This window comes from Erinaceus europaeus, chromosome 10 (assembly GCF_950295315.1).
Source record: "Erinaceus europaeus chromosome 10, mEriEur2.1, whole genome shotgun sequence".
Lineage (NCBI taxonomy): Eukaryota > Metazoa > Chordata > Mammalia > Eulipotyphla > Erinaceidae > Erinaceus > Erinaceus europaeus.
The window spans coordinates 12,827,411-12,849,052 of record NC_080171.1 but is presented as its reverse complement, the minus strand read 5'-3'; the positions used below and the strand labels follow the sequence as shown (position 1 = coordinate 12,849,052).

Sequence of the window (21,642 nt, the reverse complement as noted above, 5' to 3'; positions counted from 1 at the left end):
CATGGTGCTTGGTGTAAACTCTGACTCTTCCCTTCCCTTCCGTTTCTTCCCTGCCCTTCTTCCCAGGACTGGTTCTATAGAGGCATCTCCTAGGAGAATGGGGACGTGTTGAACATGGGTTTATGAATGATCCATGTCCAAGAGTCCAGCATTGTCAACATATAGGGGTATTTATTGGCTGCGTGAATAAATAATGAATGTATCAACGTCTGACATCATAGGAGCAACTGTTGTAAATGTACAAAAGCAAACTGTGCTTTCTCAACAGGGGAGATGAGGAGAGAGACAGACACCTTCTTTCTGCCCAACTATTTTATGAGTCTATAAAAATTTGCCCTGCGGATAGCTGCGTCCTTCCTAGTCATACCTTTGTAGTCGAGAAGAAGACTGTGCTCATTTAATGTGTGCAGTGTCCCTAGTATCTGCCTGAGGGCTCTGTCCTAAGCCTGGCTTTCAAAGTGTAACCTTGTCAGGAGTGTTCTGAAAGGGTTAAGGCCGTTGTGCTGATGTTGGTCACGTGCTATTTCATTTGCTTTTCACTGTGTGGGAGGCTGTCTACTTGGAAGTGAAGCTGCTCAGGCCAATATTGCAACAGAAATAATTGGATGTACGACCACATTGTGCTTTGGACTGGGGGCAAGAAATTTAATTTTTGCTTATTTGTTGGGTTATTTGGAATGTTCCCTTCTTTCTGGATCTCACCCACTAAATATAATTGTGGGAGGTGAAAGTGGGGTTGTTTACACTGATTCATCTTTAAATTCCCTTCTGTCTCTGATAAGCCCTGTCTGTAATTCACATAATATTACATTGACAAAAGGCCCCTTGACAGGGAGTTGTTGAGATTGTTGGGAAGTAGTATAAATGGTTTTATCTTCTTTTTTTTTTTTTTTTTTTTTTTTTTGGTGGAGGGGAGAATACCAGATGTTTCAAGGCCATAGTTTTGGAACCAAAAGCTCAGAAGTGCTCTGAAAAGCACAGATGGCCAAATCTACCCCCAGGAGATTCAGAATATGCTTACTGTGATTTGTAAATTAAAAGCAGGAGTTGCTGGGGGCTGTGTGCTGGATTAAACCTCCCAGTGGGTGCATGGGTTGGCTGTTTCAAGTGGAGAGACCCTGTCTGGATCCTGAATCCTAAAATGAGGAGACATGTCCCAGGCTAGCCCACCCAGGCCATCAGGAGGTAAAGTTCCCTGAGCTGAATCTTGCTTAGGTCTGAATATTTGTTTAGGCCTCCTTACGGTCTTAATGATCCTCGAAGGTAGTTCCTTTTACTTAGTATGTTATCAAGTTGGCAATATTTGCAATGACAGGGTCAACTGAGAAGAGCTGAATCCACTGTTGCTGGTAAATGTAACATACACTTTTTAAATGTATGTGGGGGGGGGCAGGTGATGATGCACGGTTAAGCACACACATTACAGAGAGCAAGGACCCTGGTTCAAGCCCCTGATCCCTACCTACAGGGGGAAAGCTTCACACGTGGTGGAGTTTCAGGTGTCTCTCTTCTTCTCTATCTTCTCCTCCCCTCTCAATTTCCATCTGTATCCAATAATAAACAAAAATAGTTTTAAAAATGTGTGTGTGTGTATGAGAGAGAGAGAGAACATTACTCTGTCACTTATGATGTTCTATTCCTTGTTTAAAAAAAGGTGGGGTTTTTTTTGTTTGTTTTAATTTTTGCCACCAGGGGCTGGGGTAGATAGCATAATGGTTATGCAAAGAGAATCTTATGCCTGAGGGTCCAAAGTCCCAGGTTCTATCCCCAGTATCATCATAAACCAGAGGTGATCAGTGCTCTGGTAAAACAAATAAATAAATAACAATAAATAAATAAATTTTTGTCAGCAGGATTATTGCTAGGTCTCAGTGCCTGCATGACCCCACCATTGACAGTGATTATATATATACATCTACATACAGAAAAAGAGACAGAGTGAGGCAGAGAGAAGAGAAACCTGCAGTACTGCTGTACCACTTGTGAAACTTGGCCCATGTCAGTGGAGGGTGAGGACTTGAACCAGGACCTTGCATTTGATAACATGCCTTCTACTGGTTGAACTACCACACAGTCCCATAGTTTTCTCCCTTATGTGGTCAGTACTGGGAATTGAACCCATGGCTTCATGCCTGCGATGCAGGTGCATGCACTCTACCTTTGAGTCTTCTTCCTCCACTCACAAAAATAAAGCTGAGGGAAACTTCCAGAGGCGGGGCTATAGAGCAGCAGCAGCTGTCTTTCTCTCCTCTCCCGGTCAACTAGGAATACCAAAGGAGACCACCTGGGACCGCAACAAGACAGGACTAGAATGACTTCAGGAACCTACCAAGTCACTGGTGAGTGCAACACATGTGGCCCGTGGACAGAGAGGAGCCTAGGGAGAGATTAAGTGGCTGGTAACAGTCCGGCAGTTTACCAGTTGAGACACCACCTCCAGTCTGTTTCAACAACAAGGGGACAGCTAAATGGAGGAGAGGACTCCCCTGAGACTCACCAAATGCAACTGAGAGTCTCCATTGCTACTGCCCTCAGAGGCTGGAGCAGCAGGGGGAGGCCCCGTGTTGACACCAGGGCACAGAGAACTAACGAGGAAACTCAGGAGAAGATCTATACCTTGGTGGCCTAGTGGTGGGACTGTGAGAGTCTCCTTGCATAACCACTGGATTATCTCTGCCCCACCCTACTTTATCTCTTGGTCAGGAGTCAGTGATTAAACTAAGAAGCCTACTTATAGTTTAAAAGCCCTCAGGCTCCCATAGCTTACAGGGAAGAAAAAGAACAAAAGAGGCTTTTAAGCCACTGAACTCCAAATCAGGGATTAAAATACTGTTGAAACAACTGTCAATTTCCACAACTGTGAACCCTTTAATTACCTTACTTAGACACAAGTCAATCCAGGCAAGAGTGGTCAGTAATATTAGATGTCAGGCTCAGGCAAAAACTGGTAAAGTCATGGGCCCCTTGGAATATACCTAAAATAGACCTACTAGCTTTTTCCAAAATGAGACCCCCAAATCTTCATCTGCAATATTCTTGCCTTTAGGTTCATGATTAGTCAACAATTTGTTTGGCTTTATATGTTAACTCTTCTTTCAGCCACCAGGTTCCAAATGCTACCATGATACCAGCCTGACTTCCCTGGGCAGATGACCCCATCAATGGGTCCTGGAGTCCTGCCTCTCCAGACTCCTGCCCCACTAGGGAAAGAAAAAGACAGTCTGGAAGCATGGATTGACCTGTCAGTGTCCACGTTCAGTGGGGAAGCAATTACAGAAGCCAGACCTTCCACCTTCTGCATCCCGCAATGACCCTGGGTTCATACTCCCAGAGGGTTAAAGAATAAGAAAGTGGGAGTCGGGTGGTAGTGCAGCGGGTTAAGTGCAGGTGGCACCAAGCTCAAGGACCGGAGTAAGGATCCAGGTTCTAGCCCCCAGCTCCCCACCTGCAGGGGAGTCGCTTCACAGGTGGTGAAGCAGGTCTGCAGGTGTCTCTCTTTCTCTCCCCCTCTCTGTCTTCCCCTCCTCTCTCCATTTCTCTCTGTCCTATCCAACAACGATGACATCAACAGCAACAATAATAACTACAACAATAAAACAAGGGAATAAATAAATAAGTATTAAAAAATAAAATAAAATAATAAGAAAGCTTCCAATGGAGGGGGTGGGATATAGAACTCCAGTAGAGGGAATTATATGGTGCCCCGGCCTGCGGGGTTATCGACGGAAACCTAGGGTAGGGGGCGAGAGAATGGAGGGGACAAGAGACACGAAGAACGAGAGCAAGACAGAGCAAGCTCTGAAAATTTTATTTTGCAGCCACAGTATAAGCACAAACAAAGAGGAAGTTCTGCTAAGGTAGTGGGGGAGGGAGGTGGGTGAGCAACTTTCCAAACAAATCAAGAGCCCACAGTTCTTTAACTAATTGTAAATGCTCTCGTTTTTCTTCTATTAATTTTCTAAGGGAAGCTGTTTTTTGTGCTAGTTGAGTTTTAGCCTTGGTGGTATAGTCAGTAATATTGGCCAAGTCGAGGACCGGAGCACAAAACGGAGGGGTGGTGGCATAGGGAGGCGATCTGGACAAAGAAGAGCATAGGGGTGGCAGGTCAGGATTATGATATTTGGCCATCTCTTCATCAAGGGATAAGGCCTCTTCAGGAGACAGACTATCATCAGGCCCATCTTTGGTGGGGGGGGGGGTCTTAAGGTTGTCAAAGAGGGGTAAATCTTAACAGGAGGAGACTTAGTAGGCACCGTTTTGATTGCGGTGGCCTCAGGGGCAGGGTCTCCTGAATCAGGCATGGGAATAGAGACAGACTCACAAACAGAAGGTTATCTCTTAAACAGTTTCCTACTCTGGCCCATCTTTTTTCATCAGTAGTCCCTTCTAAGGGGAACCACGGACAAACATCACTCACACACACACACACACAAACTTCTTGAGATCCTTTTTCTTAACCCTTACTCCTCGTGTCTTGAGGGACTCTTTGAGGCCCCTAAGAAATAAATCACGCTTATTCAATGCTTGTCCCATAATTGCGTCGCTCTTTCTTACCTTAAAATGGATCAATCTCACAGACGGGAGAATCTGCGGTGATCACCACGCAGATCTTCACTCACTCTGGGCTAAAGCGGCGATCCTATGCGAACCTTCACTCACTCCTTCTCTGAAATGGCGGTCCTATGCTCCGTGGTCGACCATTGGGGAGTGACATTCTCTTGGACCCCAGACCCAAAAAGGTCCTATGTTGGGTGCCAGGTGCCCCGGCCTGCGGGGTTATCGATGGAAACCTAGGGTAGTGGGCGAGAGAATGGAGGGGACAAGAGACATGAAGAACGAGAGCAAGACAGAGCAAGCTCTGAAAATTTTATTTTGCAGCCACAGTATAAGCACAAACAAGGAGGAAGTTCTGCTAAGGTAGTGGGGGAGGGAGGTGGGTGAGCAACTTTCCAAACAGCTAGATGGTCATCTCAGTTCCAATGGTTGGAATGTCCGTTTACCAGAGACTTAGCTAAGGCCTTGGCTCCCGGCAATATGGAATTGTACCCCTCTTAACTATGCTCTTGTCAACATTTCCATTTTATAAATAAATTAAAAATATATAAAAATTTCTCTATACCTTGACACAAATTGGTAGACACCTTGGAGCTACCTCTTGATAAAGCACCTGATTCATGATTCCTAGCCTTGAGTAAACACGTTCTTGAGTATATTACAACCTAGTTATTTTTTTGTCAGCAGGATTTGCAAAGTATCATTAATAACACTGATGAAGAATGGACATCCTTTTGGTTTACTGGTGTGACTGGTAGTGCCTGTTGGCTTCACCAGTACACATGCTGTTGTGTTTGATTTTACAAGAGCACTTTTATCACTTTAAGAAAATTCTTACCTCATGGCCGGGGTGGTGGTGCACTGGATAAAGCGTTGGACTCTTAGGCATGAGGTCCTGAGTTCAATCCCCAGCAACACATGTACCAGAAAGATGTCTGGTTCTTTCACTCTCTCCTATATTTCTCATTAATAAATAAATAAATAAATAAAATCTGGGGAAAAAAACTTTCTTCTCTTTCCACAGGGATTATGATGTGGATAATAATGAAATACTGAATTTTCTCACAGTCACAGTAATATTGTCTCTACTTTGTCATACAGATATGATGAATTATAGGAGTGAATCTTTCTTTGGTCTAAACACAGACACAACTTCAGATTTCCCCTCCACTTCCTCTATCCTCTTCAGATAGGACCTGAACCTCCATTCCAGCTCTTGGCACTCTCCTCAACTCTTTTTTAAATCTTATCTCTTTAATTATTTCCTTTCTGATCTTAAAGAATTGTTCCAAAATTGTCTTCCGACTTTTGCTCTTCAAAAGACAGTCTGGTGGTGGGGGGAGGAGGGGTAGCTGGGTAATGTTGCTCCTGGTCGAACACACACAGAACCATGTGTAAGAACCTGGATTTGAGCCCTCAGTCCCTACCTGCAGGAGAGAAGCTTCACAGTTGTTGGAATAGGCTATAGATGTTTCTCTTCCTCTCTCATTCTCTTTCCTACTTTCTTGCCCTATGTTTCTCTGTCTCTATCATAATAAAAGAAAAGAGAGAGAGAGAAAGGGGAGAGATAGAGAGAGAGAGAGAGAGAGAGAGAGAGAGAGAGAGAGAGAGAGAGAAGTGGTCATAACAACTGTTGGATTCATCATGTAACCACTGAGCCCCAGTGATTAACCCTTTTGACAATTTAAAAAAAAAGTCTAGGGACCTGTTATTTAACATCACCTGACAGTATGATAGAAATGCAAATTTTGTGGTCTGGAGGTAGTTTGGTGCATAAAGCATTGGACTCTCAAGCATGAGGTCCTGAGTTCAATCCCCAACAGTACTTGTACCCGAGTGATGTCTGGTTCTTTCTCTCTATATCTCTCCTATCTTTCTCATGACTAAGTAAATACAATTAAAAAAATAGAAGAAAAGAAATCCAAATTCCTGGGCCCTATCCCAGACTTTTAGAATTGAAGTCTGCATTCTAACAAGACAGATGATTGATGTGAAGATCAACATTCATAAAAGTGCTGTCAGCTTCTAGTTAAAGAGGGGATCCTTTCTGGATTCTTGGTGACAGCACTTTCCCTGTGACTTTGATCATTTCTGTAAAAGTTTGGGAGAGAGAGAGAGAGCCAATTTCTGGTTTTAGACTATCACCTGGGGTCAGAATACCCAGGCTCTGTGTGGCAGGACGGACGGTTGACTACTGGAGGAAGACGCGGAATGACAACAATCCAAATGTCATTAAAATCAGTGGGCAACACTGTTGCGAGAAGAAAGAGCCTCTGTTACTTTTTTTTCCAGGGCATTGTATCTCCCAGACCACTTTGCCCACACTTCTGTTTTGATAAATTGACAAGTGCCAACTGGTATCTACATGAAAGCCTCTGGCTCTGAGATGATAAAAAGGGAAGTAAGGTGTTCTGGTAGAGCAGTTTGGTCTCGGGTTCTCATTTTCCTCTAAGTAAAAGAAGCTTCTGAAGTCTTTGAGGAAAGAGATGTTCTCTGGTGCCTTGGCATTGTGCTCCAGGGCTGCGTGGAGCATCCACAGACCTGAATTATTAGATTACCATGTGGATAGTTTCTTCTAAAGAAAGAATTCAATTGAGTAATACCCAATTTTCATCAGTCATAGCAGAATGGGTAGGAAAAATCTTGGACACACATTACTGAAGTGATGCTGAAGAGAATGAGAATCTTTAGCACAGCTGACTCATTCTTTATTGCCAGCAAACCCTAGATTCCCGGGAGACAGTGGAAACAATAGCAGTGCATAACTCTCATTGTGGGTTTGACAAACATCCTACCTTTTATGAAGTTGTTGTCTCAACAGGAAATTCTGGCCATTGTCACACATTCTTCTTGTTTATTATTAGTAATGATAACCCTTTGTATCACAGTGGGGCTCTTGACATGGCTTTTCCATGCAAAATGGCTCCTTTGGTCTTTCCTCAGCATCTCCTGAGTGAGTGGAGCCATCAGGCATTAATGACTGTGCCCATTTCATGGAGGAGGGAACGGAGGGTTCTCAAGGACTTGATGCCTTTGATGCTATAAATGAAACCTCACTTGTGTTTTCTGGTCACACGTCTAACTCCCAGTTGGCTAAATGCCTTTGCACTTGAAGTTTCCCAGTGCATTAAGTGATTTTTTTTTTTTAAAGTGGATTAAATAATGATGGACAAGAATGTAGGTTAAGATGGCTACAATCCCACAAAATTCCCACCACCATAACTCCATATCCCATCCACTCCATTGGAAGCTTCCCTATTATTTCTCCCTCTGGGAGCATGGACCCAAGATCATTATGGGGTGTAGATGGTGAAAGGTCTGGATTCTGTAATTGCTTCCCCACCGGATGTGGGCATTGACAGGTCAATCCACACCCCCAGCCTGTTTCTATCTTTACCCAGCAGGAGAGGCTCTGGAGAGTTGGAGGTCCAGGGTACATTGGTGAAGTTGTCTGTCCAGTGAAGTCAGGCTGTCATTGTGGTAGCATCTGGAACCTGGTGGCTGAAAAAGCATTAAGCTATAAAGCAGAACAACTTGTTTAATAATCAGGAATCTCGAGGTGAGACTATAACAGATGAGATTTGGGGTCTCCATTTTGGAAAAGGCTAGTAGGTCTATTATAGGTATATTCCAAGGGGCCCATGCACTAAGTAATTTTGTCTTCCTTCTTCTTCCTCTCTTTTTGTCATCCTCCCTCTTTCCCTCTTTCTTCCTTCCTTTCTTTCTTCCTTCCTCTCTTTCTTCCTTACCAGAGCACTGTTCATTTCTGGTTTATGGTCGTGTGGGGGATTGAACCTGGGACTTTAGAACCTCAGAGATGAGAATCTCTTTACATCGCCATTACACTATCTTCCCGTCCCAGAATTTTGCCTTTCTACTATGCCCTTGGGATGACAAACAATGAAAAAAGACATCACCGTGCGTGTGAAGATCACTCTCCACAGTTGTATGCTACAACACACCGTGAAACTTTTGGAAAAGTAACATTTTTTTTCCCCTTAACTGTTCAGCTCTGATTTATGGTGGTGCCAGTATTGAACCTGGGACCTCAGAGCCTCAGGCATGGAAGTCTTTTGCAGAATCATTATGTTAGCTCCCTGTCCAGCTAAAGTTACATTGTCATGCCAGACTGACAAGTGCAGGCATCTCTGCTTCTCTGAAAGTTGTTTGCATTTCTTCCCACTTCTGAAAAGAATCTGCTCTAGACTCAAATAAGGTGGGATTCATGATACATCCACAGTTATTTTTATTTTCTAAACTTGGTTCGTTTTGGGCTTCTGGGAGGGAACATTCTGAGATAATGGAAATGTTCTTTATCTTGATTGGTATTTGTGTTGTCAAAACTCATTACCACTTGTGGACCAAAGTAAAAGACTCTGGGGGGGTGGGGTCGGGAGATGGTTCAGGCCCTGGAAGAAGATGGCAGAGCAGGGCCCAGTGGGGTTGTATTGTTATGTGGAAAACTAGGAAATGTTATGCATGTACAAACCATTGTATTTCACTGTTGACCGTAGAACATTAATCCCCCCAATAAAGAAATTTAAAAAAAGACTCTGGAATGGGGGAGGGTTCAGGTCCTAGAACATGATGGCAGGGAGTCGGGCTGTAGCGCAGCAGGTTAAGCGCAGGTGGAGCAAAGCACAAGGACCGGCATAAGGATCCCGGTTCGAAGCCCGGCTCCCCACCTGCAGGGGAGTCGCTTCACAGGCGGTGAAGCAGGTCTGCAGGTGTCTGTCTTTCTCTCCTCCTCTCTCCATTTCTCTCTGTCCTATCCAACAATGACAACAACAATAATAACTACAACAATAAAACAACAAGGGCAACAAAAGGGAATAAAAAAAAAAAAGAACATGATGGCAGAGGAGGATCTAGTGAGGTTTGAATGGAAATGTGGAATTCCGAGAAATGCTACACATGGACAACCCATTGTATTTTACTGTTGACTGTAAGCCACTAATCCCCCAATAAAGAAATGAGAAAAAAAAAAAAAGAAGGAAGGAAGAGAAATCAGGACCAGTAGGAAAAATTGGCAAGAAAAAAAAAAAGAATATATATGTATATATATCAACAGATAGTTATAGAAGTAAGAGTCAACCCATATCTTGGATCTGGGAGAACTACTGCAATTTCCAATGGAGGAAGTGGGGACATGGAACTCTGGTAGTGGGAAAGTTGAGGAATTATACCCTTCTTGTATGATCAATATTAAATCAATAATAAAAAGAAAGGTTAAAAAAAAAAGAATGAAGCTGAGGAAATACCAAAAGTGTCAAGGCAAAGACCAGAGCAGGATGGATCCCCACCAAGACTAGGCCAACAGTCATCACCCTATCTCTCCTGAGACTTGCCCGGCTTACTCAGAAAGTGGGCTTCTGTGGAGAGTGAAGGAGGACACTGGGAGGGAGCCAGAGAGACATCATTCATTACAGGGCAGAGGGAATTTCAACGTGCTATGCAATTTGGGAATGTAATTAATCCCTCCTCCTTAGTCTGCTGACAATGTACAAATCACAATGTCCCACTGGATTGTGCAGTCTGGCTTGGTCTTGTCTTGAGTTTGTCCTCTTGGGGACTTCATGCAGGCCGTAAAAAGAGAGACCGAGACAGAGATAGATAGAGATAGATAGAGATAGAGAGGATAGAGTCATGTCAGGCATTCTGCCAGAACTCTCTTCTTGCATTTCTTGTAGATGAACACTCAGACTACATGATTTTTGTTGTTAGTCATTTTCATCTTTTGAAGCTGATAGGCAAGTCCTTAACATTTTTTTAGAAAAAAAAGAGTTTTTCTTAAAACATTTCCCAACATCAATAAAAATGTATAATTAAAGCTGAAATGACAAATCATAGCAGTCCACGGTTGTTTTTTGGTAATTATTTTTGACAACGTGACCAAGGTTTCCAAGAGGCCTTGTTACTCACAAGAACTTTGACTTGTTTTCGAATAAATAAAACATGACACTAGAGCCTCCCAGCTGAAAGGAGTTCGGTGTTATCTAGTCCAGCCTTACATGCAGGGCAGTCAGTGCTAGAGTAGCTGCTGAGTTGGGTGCCATTTGTTGTTAAAATTCGGCGGCTCTAGCTGGCCGGGCTAGCTTCACGGGCGGGTAACAGAGACAACCAGAGACATACGGCTGGGCAGGGAAGCTGTATTTCTTTATTCAGGAACAACGATTCATAAACTAAACCAAACTAATCACCAAACAGAACTCTGCTGCCTCTTTCCCCCGCAGCAGCGCCAGCACTCTCTAACTCTGCAACTCTCCAACTCTCGAACTCTGGAACTCTGGCACTCTCTCGGGGTTCCTAGGGGCGGGGCCAAGCGGGCCCACGAAACTAGCAGGACTGATCCAATTTTCTTGGTGGGGGAGAACTAGAACAACCCAATGTAAAGCATACAACAGAGTGGCTCCCCGCCTCTGCTTAGACCCTGCTACCCACCCCGCTATGAGGGGCAAGAGAGTGGTGCACTTGGTTAAGCACACATATTACCAAGTACAAGGACCTGGGTTCAAGCCCCTGTTCCCCCCCCCCCTGTAGTGTGGGGATGTTTCATGAGCAGTGAAACAGGTCTGTAATGTCATTCTCTATCTCCCTCTCTCTATCTTCTCATCCTCTCTCAATTTCTCTCTATCCTATCTAATAAAAAAATAGGGAAAAAATGAAGCCCAACTATGCTATCTATGAGCAGTTATGACAAAACGTTTTTCTTTTTTTTCCAGTAGTTTCTCTGTTATCATTCTCTCTCTCTCTTTTTCTTTTATTTATAAAAAGGAAAGACTGACAAAACCATAGGATAAGAGGGGTACAACTCCACACAATTCCCACCACCAGAACTCATATCCCTTGATAGCTTTCCTATTCTTTAGCCCTTTGGGAGTATGGACAGACTGCCGGGCTGGGCTGGTGTAGTGGCTCTGCCTGTGGACACTGAGACAAAAAACTTTTTCATTGTAAGAGGCCACATCTGCTTCTTGGTAACTCTCAGTCACAGAAAATGCCAGATCCCTTCTGCTTGCTGTTCAAAAGCCTTTCCAGTTACAAGTGAAGCGTTTCTTAAAACGTCCTTCCTGCCACTTAGATCTGTCAGCACTCATCAGCATGTACTCCTTTTCCTGAGTCCTGCTCCATCTACATTCAAGGCCAACAGTGTTGGAGGCCAGGTTGCCTGGGCACTGTCAAGGTGGCAGGGAAAGGGCTAAGTGCTACACAGAGTAAATGGGTACTTCAGCCCCAGCTTTATAGAAGAGAGGAGATTGGCCTTCTGAGCCCTGTAAGGTAGCCTGTGACATAGGATAGGGGAGAGGGACAGTGCTTGCTCTCTCCCCAACTTCTCATTCACCCATCTTGCATTGGCTACTTGGTCACAGTGAGCCGCTGTGCCAGTCCAGGGCATGGTTAGAAATGTCTTCTCACCAGGTGTCTGATTAGTGTGTGCCTATTGACATCTGCGTATTGCAGCTTCCTGGGAGAGAGAGTTTGCTGGTATCCTCTTGAGTCAGAGGTCTGCCCAGCTCCACCAGCTGTCTGCTGTGCCACCTGGTCTAAAAGACCATACTTTCTTCTTCTTCTTTTTAAATTTTTATTTACAAAAAGGAAACACTGACAAAAACCATAGGATAAGAGGGGTACAACTCCACACAATTCCCACCACCAGAACTCCTTATTCCATCCCCTCTCCTGATAGCTTTCCTATTCTTTATCCCTCTGGGAGTATGGACCCAGGGTCATTATGGGGTGCAGAAGGTGGAAGGTTTGGCTTCTGTAATTGCTTCCCCACTGAACATGGGCGTTAAAAGGTCAATCCATACTCTCAGCCTGCCTCTCTCTTTCCCTAGTGGGGCAGGGCTCTGGGGAAGTGGGGATCCAGGACATACTGGTGGGGTCACCTGCCCAGGGAAGTCTGGTTGGCATCATTATAGCATCTGGAACCTGCTGGATGAAAGAAGAGTTAACATATAAAGCCAAACAAATTGTTGACTAATCATGAACCTAAAGGCTAGAATATTACAGATGAAGATTTGGGGCTCTCCATTTTGTAGATAGTTATTAAGCCTATTTGAGTTATATTCCAAAGAGCCCGTGACTATACTAGTTTTTTTTTTTTTTTTCTTTTCCTGAGCTTGCCATCTGATATGCAGGTGGATCTAATTTATTGGCTGGGGAGATGATGTCATGGCTGGAAAAAAGGACCAGAGAGCAGGATTGTTGTTTTCGATGGGCTATGTTGTTTTCGCCGGGCTGGCTTCACGGGCAGGTAACAGACGACCAGGAACTCATGGCTGGGTTGTAGGCAGTATCTCTTTATTCATGCAGGACGCAGCACAATCTAAGACGAGCTAAGCTAAACTCAAGGTACAGTACTCTAAAACTCACAATGCTGTCTTTATATATACTTGTCAAGTAGGGTGGAAACAGGATGTGACATAGAGAGGGTGGAAAGAAAAGTGACTGGTGAAAATCAGAGTGTGACAAAGAAGGGGCAGAGCAGGCGAGAATCCTATCACTGAACCACAGTGCCCTGGAGGGAGGGTGGAACTTGTTAACAGTGGTTATGTAAATAGAATAGTGTTAAGCAGGGGGGATTTAAACCAAATGAAACAGAAGGGGTCTCATGCATACCAACACAGGATCAAAGAAGAGAATAGCTCTCAAATATGGGAAAGGCGTATAAATATTGTTGACTATAAACCCCAATGATTTGATCTGATCTTGAGCCCATATTGAGCTTAGGAGCCTATGTGACCTCTGCATCCCTGTAGATCTGAGCTCACATTCTGTGGTCACGAGTAGGAATGTTCCAAACTGCCCCAATATCAGGACCCATCTTCCTCAGGTGGAAGATAGAATATGTTGTCCAGTCTCCCTTCAGAGGATGGAACATTCTCTACCATTGTTGATCCATGTTGATGGCAAGGTCCTATGGGGGCCCACAAAGGGGTCTATTGTGTTGTTCCTGATAGAGATGACCAGTAACAATGGAGAGAGGGATTTATTCGAGGTCTAGGCCCATCATGTCTGTTTGGGAATCTCAGGACTCCCCAACTAGGGCCCCAGATGATGGGGTTGCCTGATAGTAATTAAAGAGTCATCATTAAAAATATGACAGTCTCTTGCCCTTATTCAGCTTTTGTAGTCCTTACATTGGTAAGGTTAGCTTTGGAGTGAGAGAGGGAAGTGTAGTAGGAAGTAGGTGAGGAGGGTATCTAAGTCTAAGTAGACACTATTTCATTATGAATTTTATGGTGTCTTTTTAAGTCTTTCTACTTGATTGCTGCATATGTTGACTCACTGCAGAATATTATGCACTTTCACTTTCAGGTATTTATTTTACCCTAATTTATGGATACATGTGAACATCCCTATCTCATGGGACCTGATCTATATCTAGGATTTGGGACTTCATTAGGAAGTGGACCACCCAAAATGGAATTAGAGAATCCTCTTAAAGGAAAAGTCTCACCTGAGTAATGAGGCTGAAGGGTTGACATTCCATGCCTGACATCTCTGGACACAGTCTGAAGTGAAGCATGCTGATGTGGTACTCGTTGTGTGGATTAGGTTGGGATCAGCAGATGCAATATCATTTGGTAGGAACTGAGAGGAGCATCCAGAAAGTGAGCCCCACCCTAGAGGATCCAGGACTGGGGGAAAAATATAGACTCTATAGGAAGCGGAAGGTTCCTGCTGTCTTAGGGTTTAAGAAGACTAGATAGTTATTGCTATAATCAAATTATTTGGCAATTGGGTTAACTTTGAAAATACCATTGTTAGGATTTGTTGTACCATACACAGGATCACCATAATTTATGTCCTTTGACATTATTTTTATGTAGCTATGTCTTACAGAGTAATGCCACTGGTTGCTTCTGTTCTCCCTGGTCTAAGCTTTTAGGAGAGACAACATTTCAAAGACTCAGCCTATGGTCTGTGCATTCAAAAGTTTGAGACATTCAATCAATTTTTCCCCTCTCATACTAATTAACTAGTGATTTATATGACTTCAAGTTAATAGTAGTGTACATAAACACCATTCCCACCACCAAAAGACTGTTCCCATCCCAACCCCAACCTCAATGAAGCTGAACATCCACCCTCACCCTCTATCCAGAGATTTTAACTTTGGTGCCCTACTCCAAACTCAGTCAAATCCTGCTTTGAGTTTCCCTTCTGTTCTTTCTCAACTTCTGTTTATAAGTGGGATCATCCCATACTTGTCTTTGCCTTTCTGACTTAGCTCAATTAACATTATTCCTTCTAGCTCCATCCAAGATGGGTCAGAAAATGTGGTTTCATTGTTCTTAATAGCTGCATAGTATTCCATTGTGTATATATACCACAGCTTTCTCAGCCACTCATCTGTTGTTGGGCACCTGGGTTGCTTCCAAGTTTTAGATATTATGAATTGTGCTGCTATGAACATAGGTGTGCACATATCTTTTTGTTGGGTGTTATGGAGTCCTTCAGGTATATCCCTAGGAGAGAAATTACTGGGTCATATGGCAGGTCCTTGTCTAGCCTTGTGAGAGTTCTCTAGACTGCTCTCCACAGAGATTGGATCAATTTACATTCCCACCAGCAGTGCAGAAGGCTGTCCCCACAGCCTCTCCAGCATTTGTTGCTGCTGTCCTTTTTGATATATGCCATTCTCACAGGGGTGAGGTCATATCTCAGTGTTGTCTTTATTTGCATTTCTCTGACAGTCAGTGACCTGGAACAATTTTTCATGTGTTTGTTAGCCTTTTGGATCTCCTCTGTAGTGAATGTTCATATCCTCTGCCCATTTTTTGATGGGGTCATTTGCTTTTTGGTTGTAAGTTTGCTGAGGTCTTTGTATATTTTGGTTATTAGTATCATGTTTGATATATGGCATATGAAGATCTTCTCCCATTCTGTGAGGGGTCTCTTGGTTTGTGTGATTGTTTTTTTGGCTGTGCAGAAGCTTTTCAATTTGATGTAGTCCCATTGATTTGTTTTTATTTTAGTCTTCCTTGCAATTGGGTTTGTATCATCAAAGATGTCACTGAGGTTTAGGTGGGAAAGCGTTTCACGAATGTTTTCCTCTAAGTATTTCATAGTTTCTAGTCTAACATCCAGGTGCTTCATCTGTTTGGAGTTTACTTTTGTTTCTGGTGAGATAAGGTGGTTCAGTTTCATTGTTCTGCATGTTTCTACCCAATTTTCCCAGCACCATTTATTGAAGAGAGCCTCCTTCCTCCATTTAATACTTTGGGCCCCCTTATCAAAACTTAGATGTCCATAGGTGTGGGGATTTAGTTCTGGGCTTTCAATTCTGTTCCACTGGTCTGTGTACATATTTTTGTTCCAGTACCAGGCTGTTCTGATTATGATGGCCTTATAATATAGTTTGAGATTTGGCAGTGTGATTTCTCCATTTTTGTTTCTTTTCCTCAAGATTGTTTTGGCGATTCTAGATGTTTCCTGGTTCCAGATAAATGATAGTAATTTTTGTTCTATTCTCTTAAAGAAGCTTGGTGGAACTTTGATGGTATTGCATTAAATTTGTATATGGCTCTGGGGAGAATATTCATTTTGATGATACTTATTCTTCCAATCTATGAGCATGGGATGTCTTTCCATTTCTTAGTATCATCTTCTATTTCTTTCAATAGTGACTCATAGTTTTCAGTATATAAGTCTTTCACTTCTTTGGTCAGGTTTATTCCTAGGTATTTTATTGATTTTGTTACGACTGTGAATGGTAGTGAATTCTGGATGTCCTCTTCTTTGGATTTAGTGTTTGCATAAAAAAATTCCACTGATTTTTGTACATTGATTTTGTAGCCTGACACCTAGCTATATTGCCAAATAACTTCCAGTAGCTTTCTGCTGGATTCTTTAGGTTTTTTGATGTATACTATCATATCATCTGCAAATAGTGAGAACTTGACTTCTTCCCTTCCAATCTGTATTCTTTTGATTCCTTTCTCTTGCTTGATTGCTATGGAGAGAACTTCCAATACTATGTTGAAGAGTAATGGTGGTAATGGGCAGCCATGTTTAGTCCCTGATTTGAGGGGGAATGCTTTCAGCTTCTATCTGTTGAGTATGATGTTGGCTATAGGTTTGCTATATATGGACTCCACTATCTTGAGGAATTTCCTATCTATTCCCATTTTTTGTAGTGTTTTGAGCATGAATGGGTGTTGGATTTTTGTCAAAGGGTTTCTCTGCATCTATTGAGATAATCATATGGTTTTTGGTTTTTCTTTTATTTATGTGGTGAATGACATTGATTGACTTATGTATATTGAACCAGCCTTGCATTCCTGGGATAAATCCCACTTGGTCGTGATAAACTATCTTTTTGATATACTGTTGTATCTGGTTTGCCGGGCTAGCTTTGCCAGGGAGAGAGAGATAAGGAACTCGTGGCAGAGCGGGAATGCAAATCTTTATTCATTTGGACTCTCCAGAGTCAGGAGTGAGCACAGCAGGTTTAGGCCACGTGGAGCTAGCAAAATGGCTGCCTCTCGCTATGCACGCCAGCACTTCTCCAGGTCTTCTCCAGGTCAGGATGCGGAAGAGAAAGAGAGGAAAGAGAGGGAAGGAGTGTGGAAACAGAAGTGACTTTTATAGGAGAATTCCAGTAGCAGCAAGTTGGGACGGAATTGGCTAGCACAGAGGGTGAAGAAAAGAAAAAGGCATTCTGGGAAGGTAGAAAGCTGGAAGGATTAGCAATACCCTGAGGGGAAAGGTGGTGGTGTATGTAAATAATACTTGCATGGAAATAAAGTGGTTTGTGTGCCCTGCCAATGTTCAAACACATTTGCACAATTTCCCAACACCATTGGCTAGGATCTTGTTCAATATTTTGGCATCTATGTTCATCAAAGATATTGGCCTGTAGTTTTCCTTTTTTGTTGTGTCTCTATCTTCTTTTGGTATCAGGGTGATGTTGGCTTCATAGAAGGTGGAAGGGAGTGTTCCTGTTTCTTTGATCTTGTGCATGAGCTTTAGAAGTATAGGTATTAGTTGTTTCCTGAAGGCTTTGTAGAATTCATTTGTAAAGTCATCTGGTCCAAGACTTTTTTTGTTGGAAAGATTCTTAATAACTGTTTTTATTTCTTTGTCTATGATTGGTCAATTTGGGTTTTGTTTCTTCTTGGTTCAGTTTTGGAAGGTCATATGCTTCTAGGAGTTCTCCCATATCTTCCAGATTCTCTAGCTTGGTGGCATATAGTTCTTTGTAAAAATTTTGCATGATTTTCTGGATTTCTGTGGTGCCAGTCGTGATATCTCCTCTATCATTTACAACTCTATTTATATGTGTCTTATCCCCACTTTTTTTTAATGAGTCTGGCTAGAGGTTTGTCAATCTTGTTTAATTTTTCAAAGAACCAACATTTGGCTTCATTGATCTTTTGTATGCTTCTCTTATTTTCGATGTTGTTTATTTCTGCTCTAATTTTAGTGATTTCCATCTTCTGGTTGCTTTAGGCTTCCTTTGTTCCTCTTCTAAGTCCTTAAGCTCATAAGATCATTTATTTGAGCTTTTTTTTGTTCTCTAATGTTTGCTTGTATGGCTAAGAGTTTCCCTCTCAGTACTACTTTAGCTGTGTCCCAAATATTTTGATAGCTTGTGTCTTCATTTTCATTTGTTTCCAGGGACATTTGGATTTCTTGCTTGAGTGCCTCTCTGATCCAGAGGTTATTAAGCAGCATTTTGTTGAGTAAGACCATACTTTCTAGACTAGCAACAAGAAAGTGCTGTGAAATATGAATGTGGTGTGGGTGGAAGAGGAAATAATGAGTTACTTCCTCTCTTTCTTCCTTCCTTCCTTTCTTTCTTTCTTTCCTTAGTTCTTTCTTTCTTCCCTTCTTCCCCAGTGTTATTGCTGGGGCTCAGTGCCGGCACTATGAATTCACTGTTCCTGGTGGCCATTTTTAAAATTTTTATTGGATAGGATAGAGAAAACTTGAGAGAGAAGGGGAACATAGAGAGGAGGAAAGAAAGATGGACACCTGCAGACCTGCTTCACCACTTGTGAGACCACCCCCTGCTGCAGGTAGGGAGTTGGGGGCTTGAACCAGGATCCTTGAGTGAGCCCTTGTGCTTCATACTGTGTGTGTTTAACCTGGTGCACTACTGCATGGCCCCTGAAATGATGAGTTTCTTAAAGATACCCTAAGAACATAAGAGCCAAGACTTATATATAACATTATATTATGTAGTAATATAATATTACTTCTGAATATATAATATCCAGAAGTAATAATCCTGGAACTACTGATCTTTCTTTAAATTTATTGTTGTTATTATTATGACTGCCACCAGAATTACTTTTGGGGCTTGGTGTCCCACTGCTCCTGGCAGCCATTTTTCCTATTTTTTCTAAATTTTGCTAGCTAGAACAGAGAGAAATTGAGAGAAGATGGGAAGATAGAGAGGAGGGAGAAAAAGACACCTGCAGACCTGCTTCACCACTTGTGAAGTGGACTCCCTGCAGATGGGGAGCTGGGGCTCAAATCTGGGTCCTTGCTCTTGGTAATTATGTGTGCTTAACCGGCTGTGCCACCACCCATCCCTCTAATCTTTCCTTCTATAGTTGGGAAAGCACATTAAGAGAGGTGAAATAACATTCCCAATGTTACTACTTGTCAATGGCAAAGTGGTAGTTTGAATTCAGAGCTGTTGTGTTGTTTCTCTGCTTTTCCTCAACACTAATTCCTGGAGCTCACTTAGTGATTTTCTTATTCATTCATTCATTCACTTATTTATATAATCTTATGGAAATGGGGCTTCATGTATGCTTGATTTCTTTGCTCTGGGTCATTTGTTTATTCAGAGAGAGAAAGACATCTCAGCTCTGGGGTAATAGCAATCGCCATGTTGTATTAGGGTTGGAACTGGACCGTGCTCATGACAATAAACTAGGCACTTTCCCCAATGAGATGTCTCTCTGGTCATTTTTTTTCAGGAGGTCTCATTGTATTATTTTTAAATTTTATTAGTGACAATATTGATTTACAAAACTATGTGATGACAGGGATATAGTGCTACACTGTCTACACCACCAGAGTTCTGTATCCCATTCCCTCCACTGGAAACATCAGTAGTTCTCCCAACATCACAGATAATAGTTGACTTTTATTTCTCTATATTTGTATATCCTTGCCCATTTTTTCTGTGGTCCTGGCTTTTCTTCCTTTCTAAGGCATATCTGCACCTATTACGACCTCTGAGTGTCCTTCCTTCTGCACTGGACATGGGTGTTAGCAGGTTGATCCATACTCCCAGCTTGTTTCAATATTTCCCTGGGAGGGTAAAGCTCTGGAACACATTGGTGGGGTCATCTGCTTAGGAAAGTCAGCATGGAATCATAATATTATCCTTATAGCTGCAACTTGGTGGCTGAAAGACAGTAAGATATAAAGCAAGATAAAATCATTAATAAACAGGAACCAAAAGGTAGAAATAGAGCAGATAATAGGAACCTAAGGGTGAAAGAAAGCTAAGAAGTCTATTTTAGGTATTCTTCAGGGGGTCTATGACTAGCAATATTTGCCTGAGCCTGATAGCTAATGTGGAGATAGACTAAAAGTATTGTCTGGGAAGATGCTGTCAGAGGTGAGGATAGGGCTAGAAAGTTGGATTAGGGCAGAGAGTACCTGCCAAATTTGAAGAAAATATACAAATACATTTAACTGTTTGCCCCATCAAGCTCTGTGGTCTTTAAAGATTTATTTTTGTTGTTGTGATTTGGTGTGTGTGTGTGTGTGTGTGTGTGTGTGTGTGTGTGTGTGTGTGTGTGTGTGTGTAGCTCAATTCTCCTTGGCTACATCTTTAATTGAACTAGAAGGAATAGTGTTAAGTGAGATAAGCTAGAAGGAAAAGGATAAATACCAGTGAACCTCACTCACAAGTGGGACTTAAGAAACAAAGAAAGGAAAAACACAGTCAAACTTAAATTAAGTGTGGTCTGTTCCTGCAGGTGGATGGGTGGGGAAGGATAGAAAAGGGACTTGACCTGGAGCCCCTGGTGGGGGGTCCACTTTCCTGCCTGTCTCTCGATTCATACCAATTGATACTGCATCTGCTAATCTCAACCTAACCAATGCAACTAGCAGCACCTCAGCATGCTTCACTTCGGATTGTGTCCAGACAAGTCAGGTATGGAATGTCAACCCTCCAGCTTCATTACTCTGTCACCAAGTTCCAGATGCTACCATGATGCCAACCTGACTTCCCTGGGCAGACGACCCCAACCATATGTCCTGGAGCCCCATCACCTCAGAGCCTCACTCCACTAGGGAAAAAGAGAGACAGGCTGGGAGTATGGACAGACCTGCCAATACCCATGCTCAGTGGAGAAGCAGTTATAGAAGCCAGATCTTCCACCTTCTATACCCCATAGTGATCCTGGCTTCATACTCCCAGAAGGATAATGAATAGGAAAGCTTCCAGTGGAGGGGATGGGATATGTAACTCTGGTGGTGGGAATTGTACCCCTCTTATCCTATGGTCTTGCTGATATTTCCATTTTATCAATAAATTTAAAAAAAGAAAAGTGAGTGAACTATGTTTCAGGAGGTTGTCAGTTGGGTAGTGGGTGTGGAGTGTAGATCTATCACAGGGAGATAAGAAATTGTACATATATAATAACAACTGTCTTCTTTTCATTACTGTTATAATATTGCCTCTAGGGTTAATACTGTGCCCCAGTGTCAGCACTATGAATCCACTGCTCCTGGAGTCCATTTTTTCCATATTATTGGATAGGACAGAGAGATCTTAAGAGAGGAGGGGGAGATAGAGAGACAAAGATAGACACCTGCAGACCTGCTTCACTGCTTGTGAAGCTTCCCCTCCTGAATGTGAAGAGGAGGGACTTGAACCGGAAACCTTGTTCAGGTCCTTGTGCTTTGTACTATGAATGCTTAACCGAGTGCACCACCACCTAGCTCTGAAACTATTTTGTACATAATTACCCTCCTACACCCAATACAGGGATTTGAAAAATGTTTCCTTTTATTTCATATGAGATAGTTTTATTTGTGTGTGTGTGTGTGTGTGTGTGTGTGTGTGTGTGTGTGTGAGAGCACCACTCCAGTAGATGCTGGAGT

At 42.6% G+C, this 21,642-nt stretch overlaps 1 long non-coding RNA gene across 1 annotated transcript; it reads left to right on the top strand.

The window, feature by feature from the left end:
• Positions 1-644: 644 nt before the first annotated feature.
• LOC132540828 (uncharacterized) lies at positions 645-21,034 on the top strand. Its single transcript, XR_009551951.1, has 3 exons — positions 645-1,185; positions 2,266-2,339; positions 20,511-21,034. It is a non-coding gene; the product is annotated as an uncharacterized LOC132540828 (long non-coding RNA).
• The last annotated feature ends 608 nt before the right edge of the window (positions 21,035-21,642 follow it).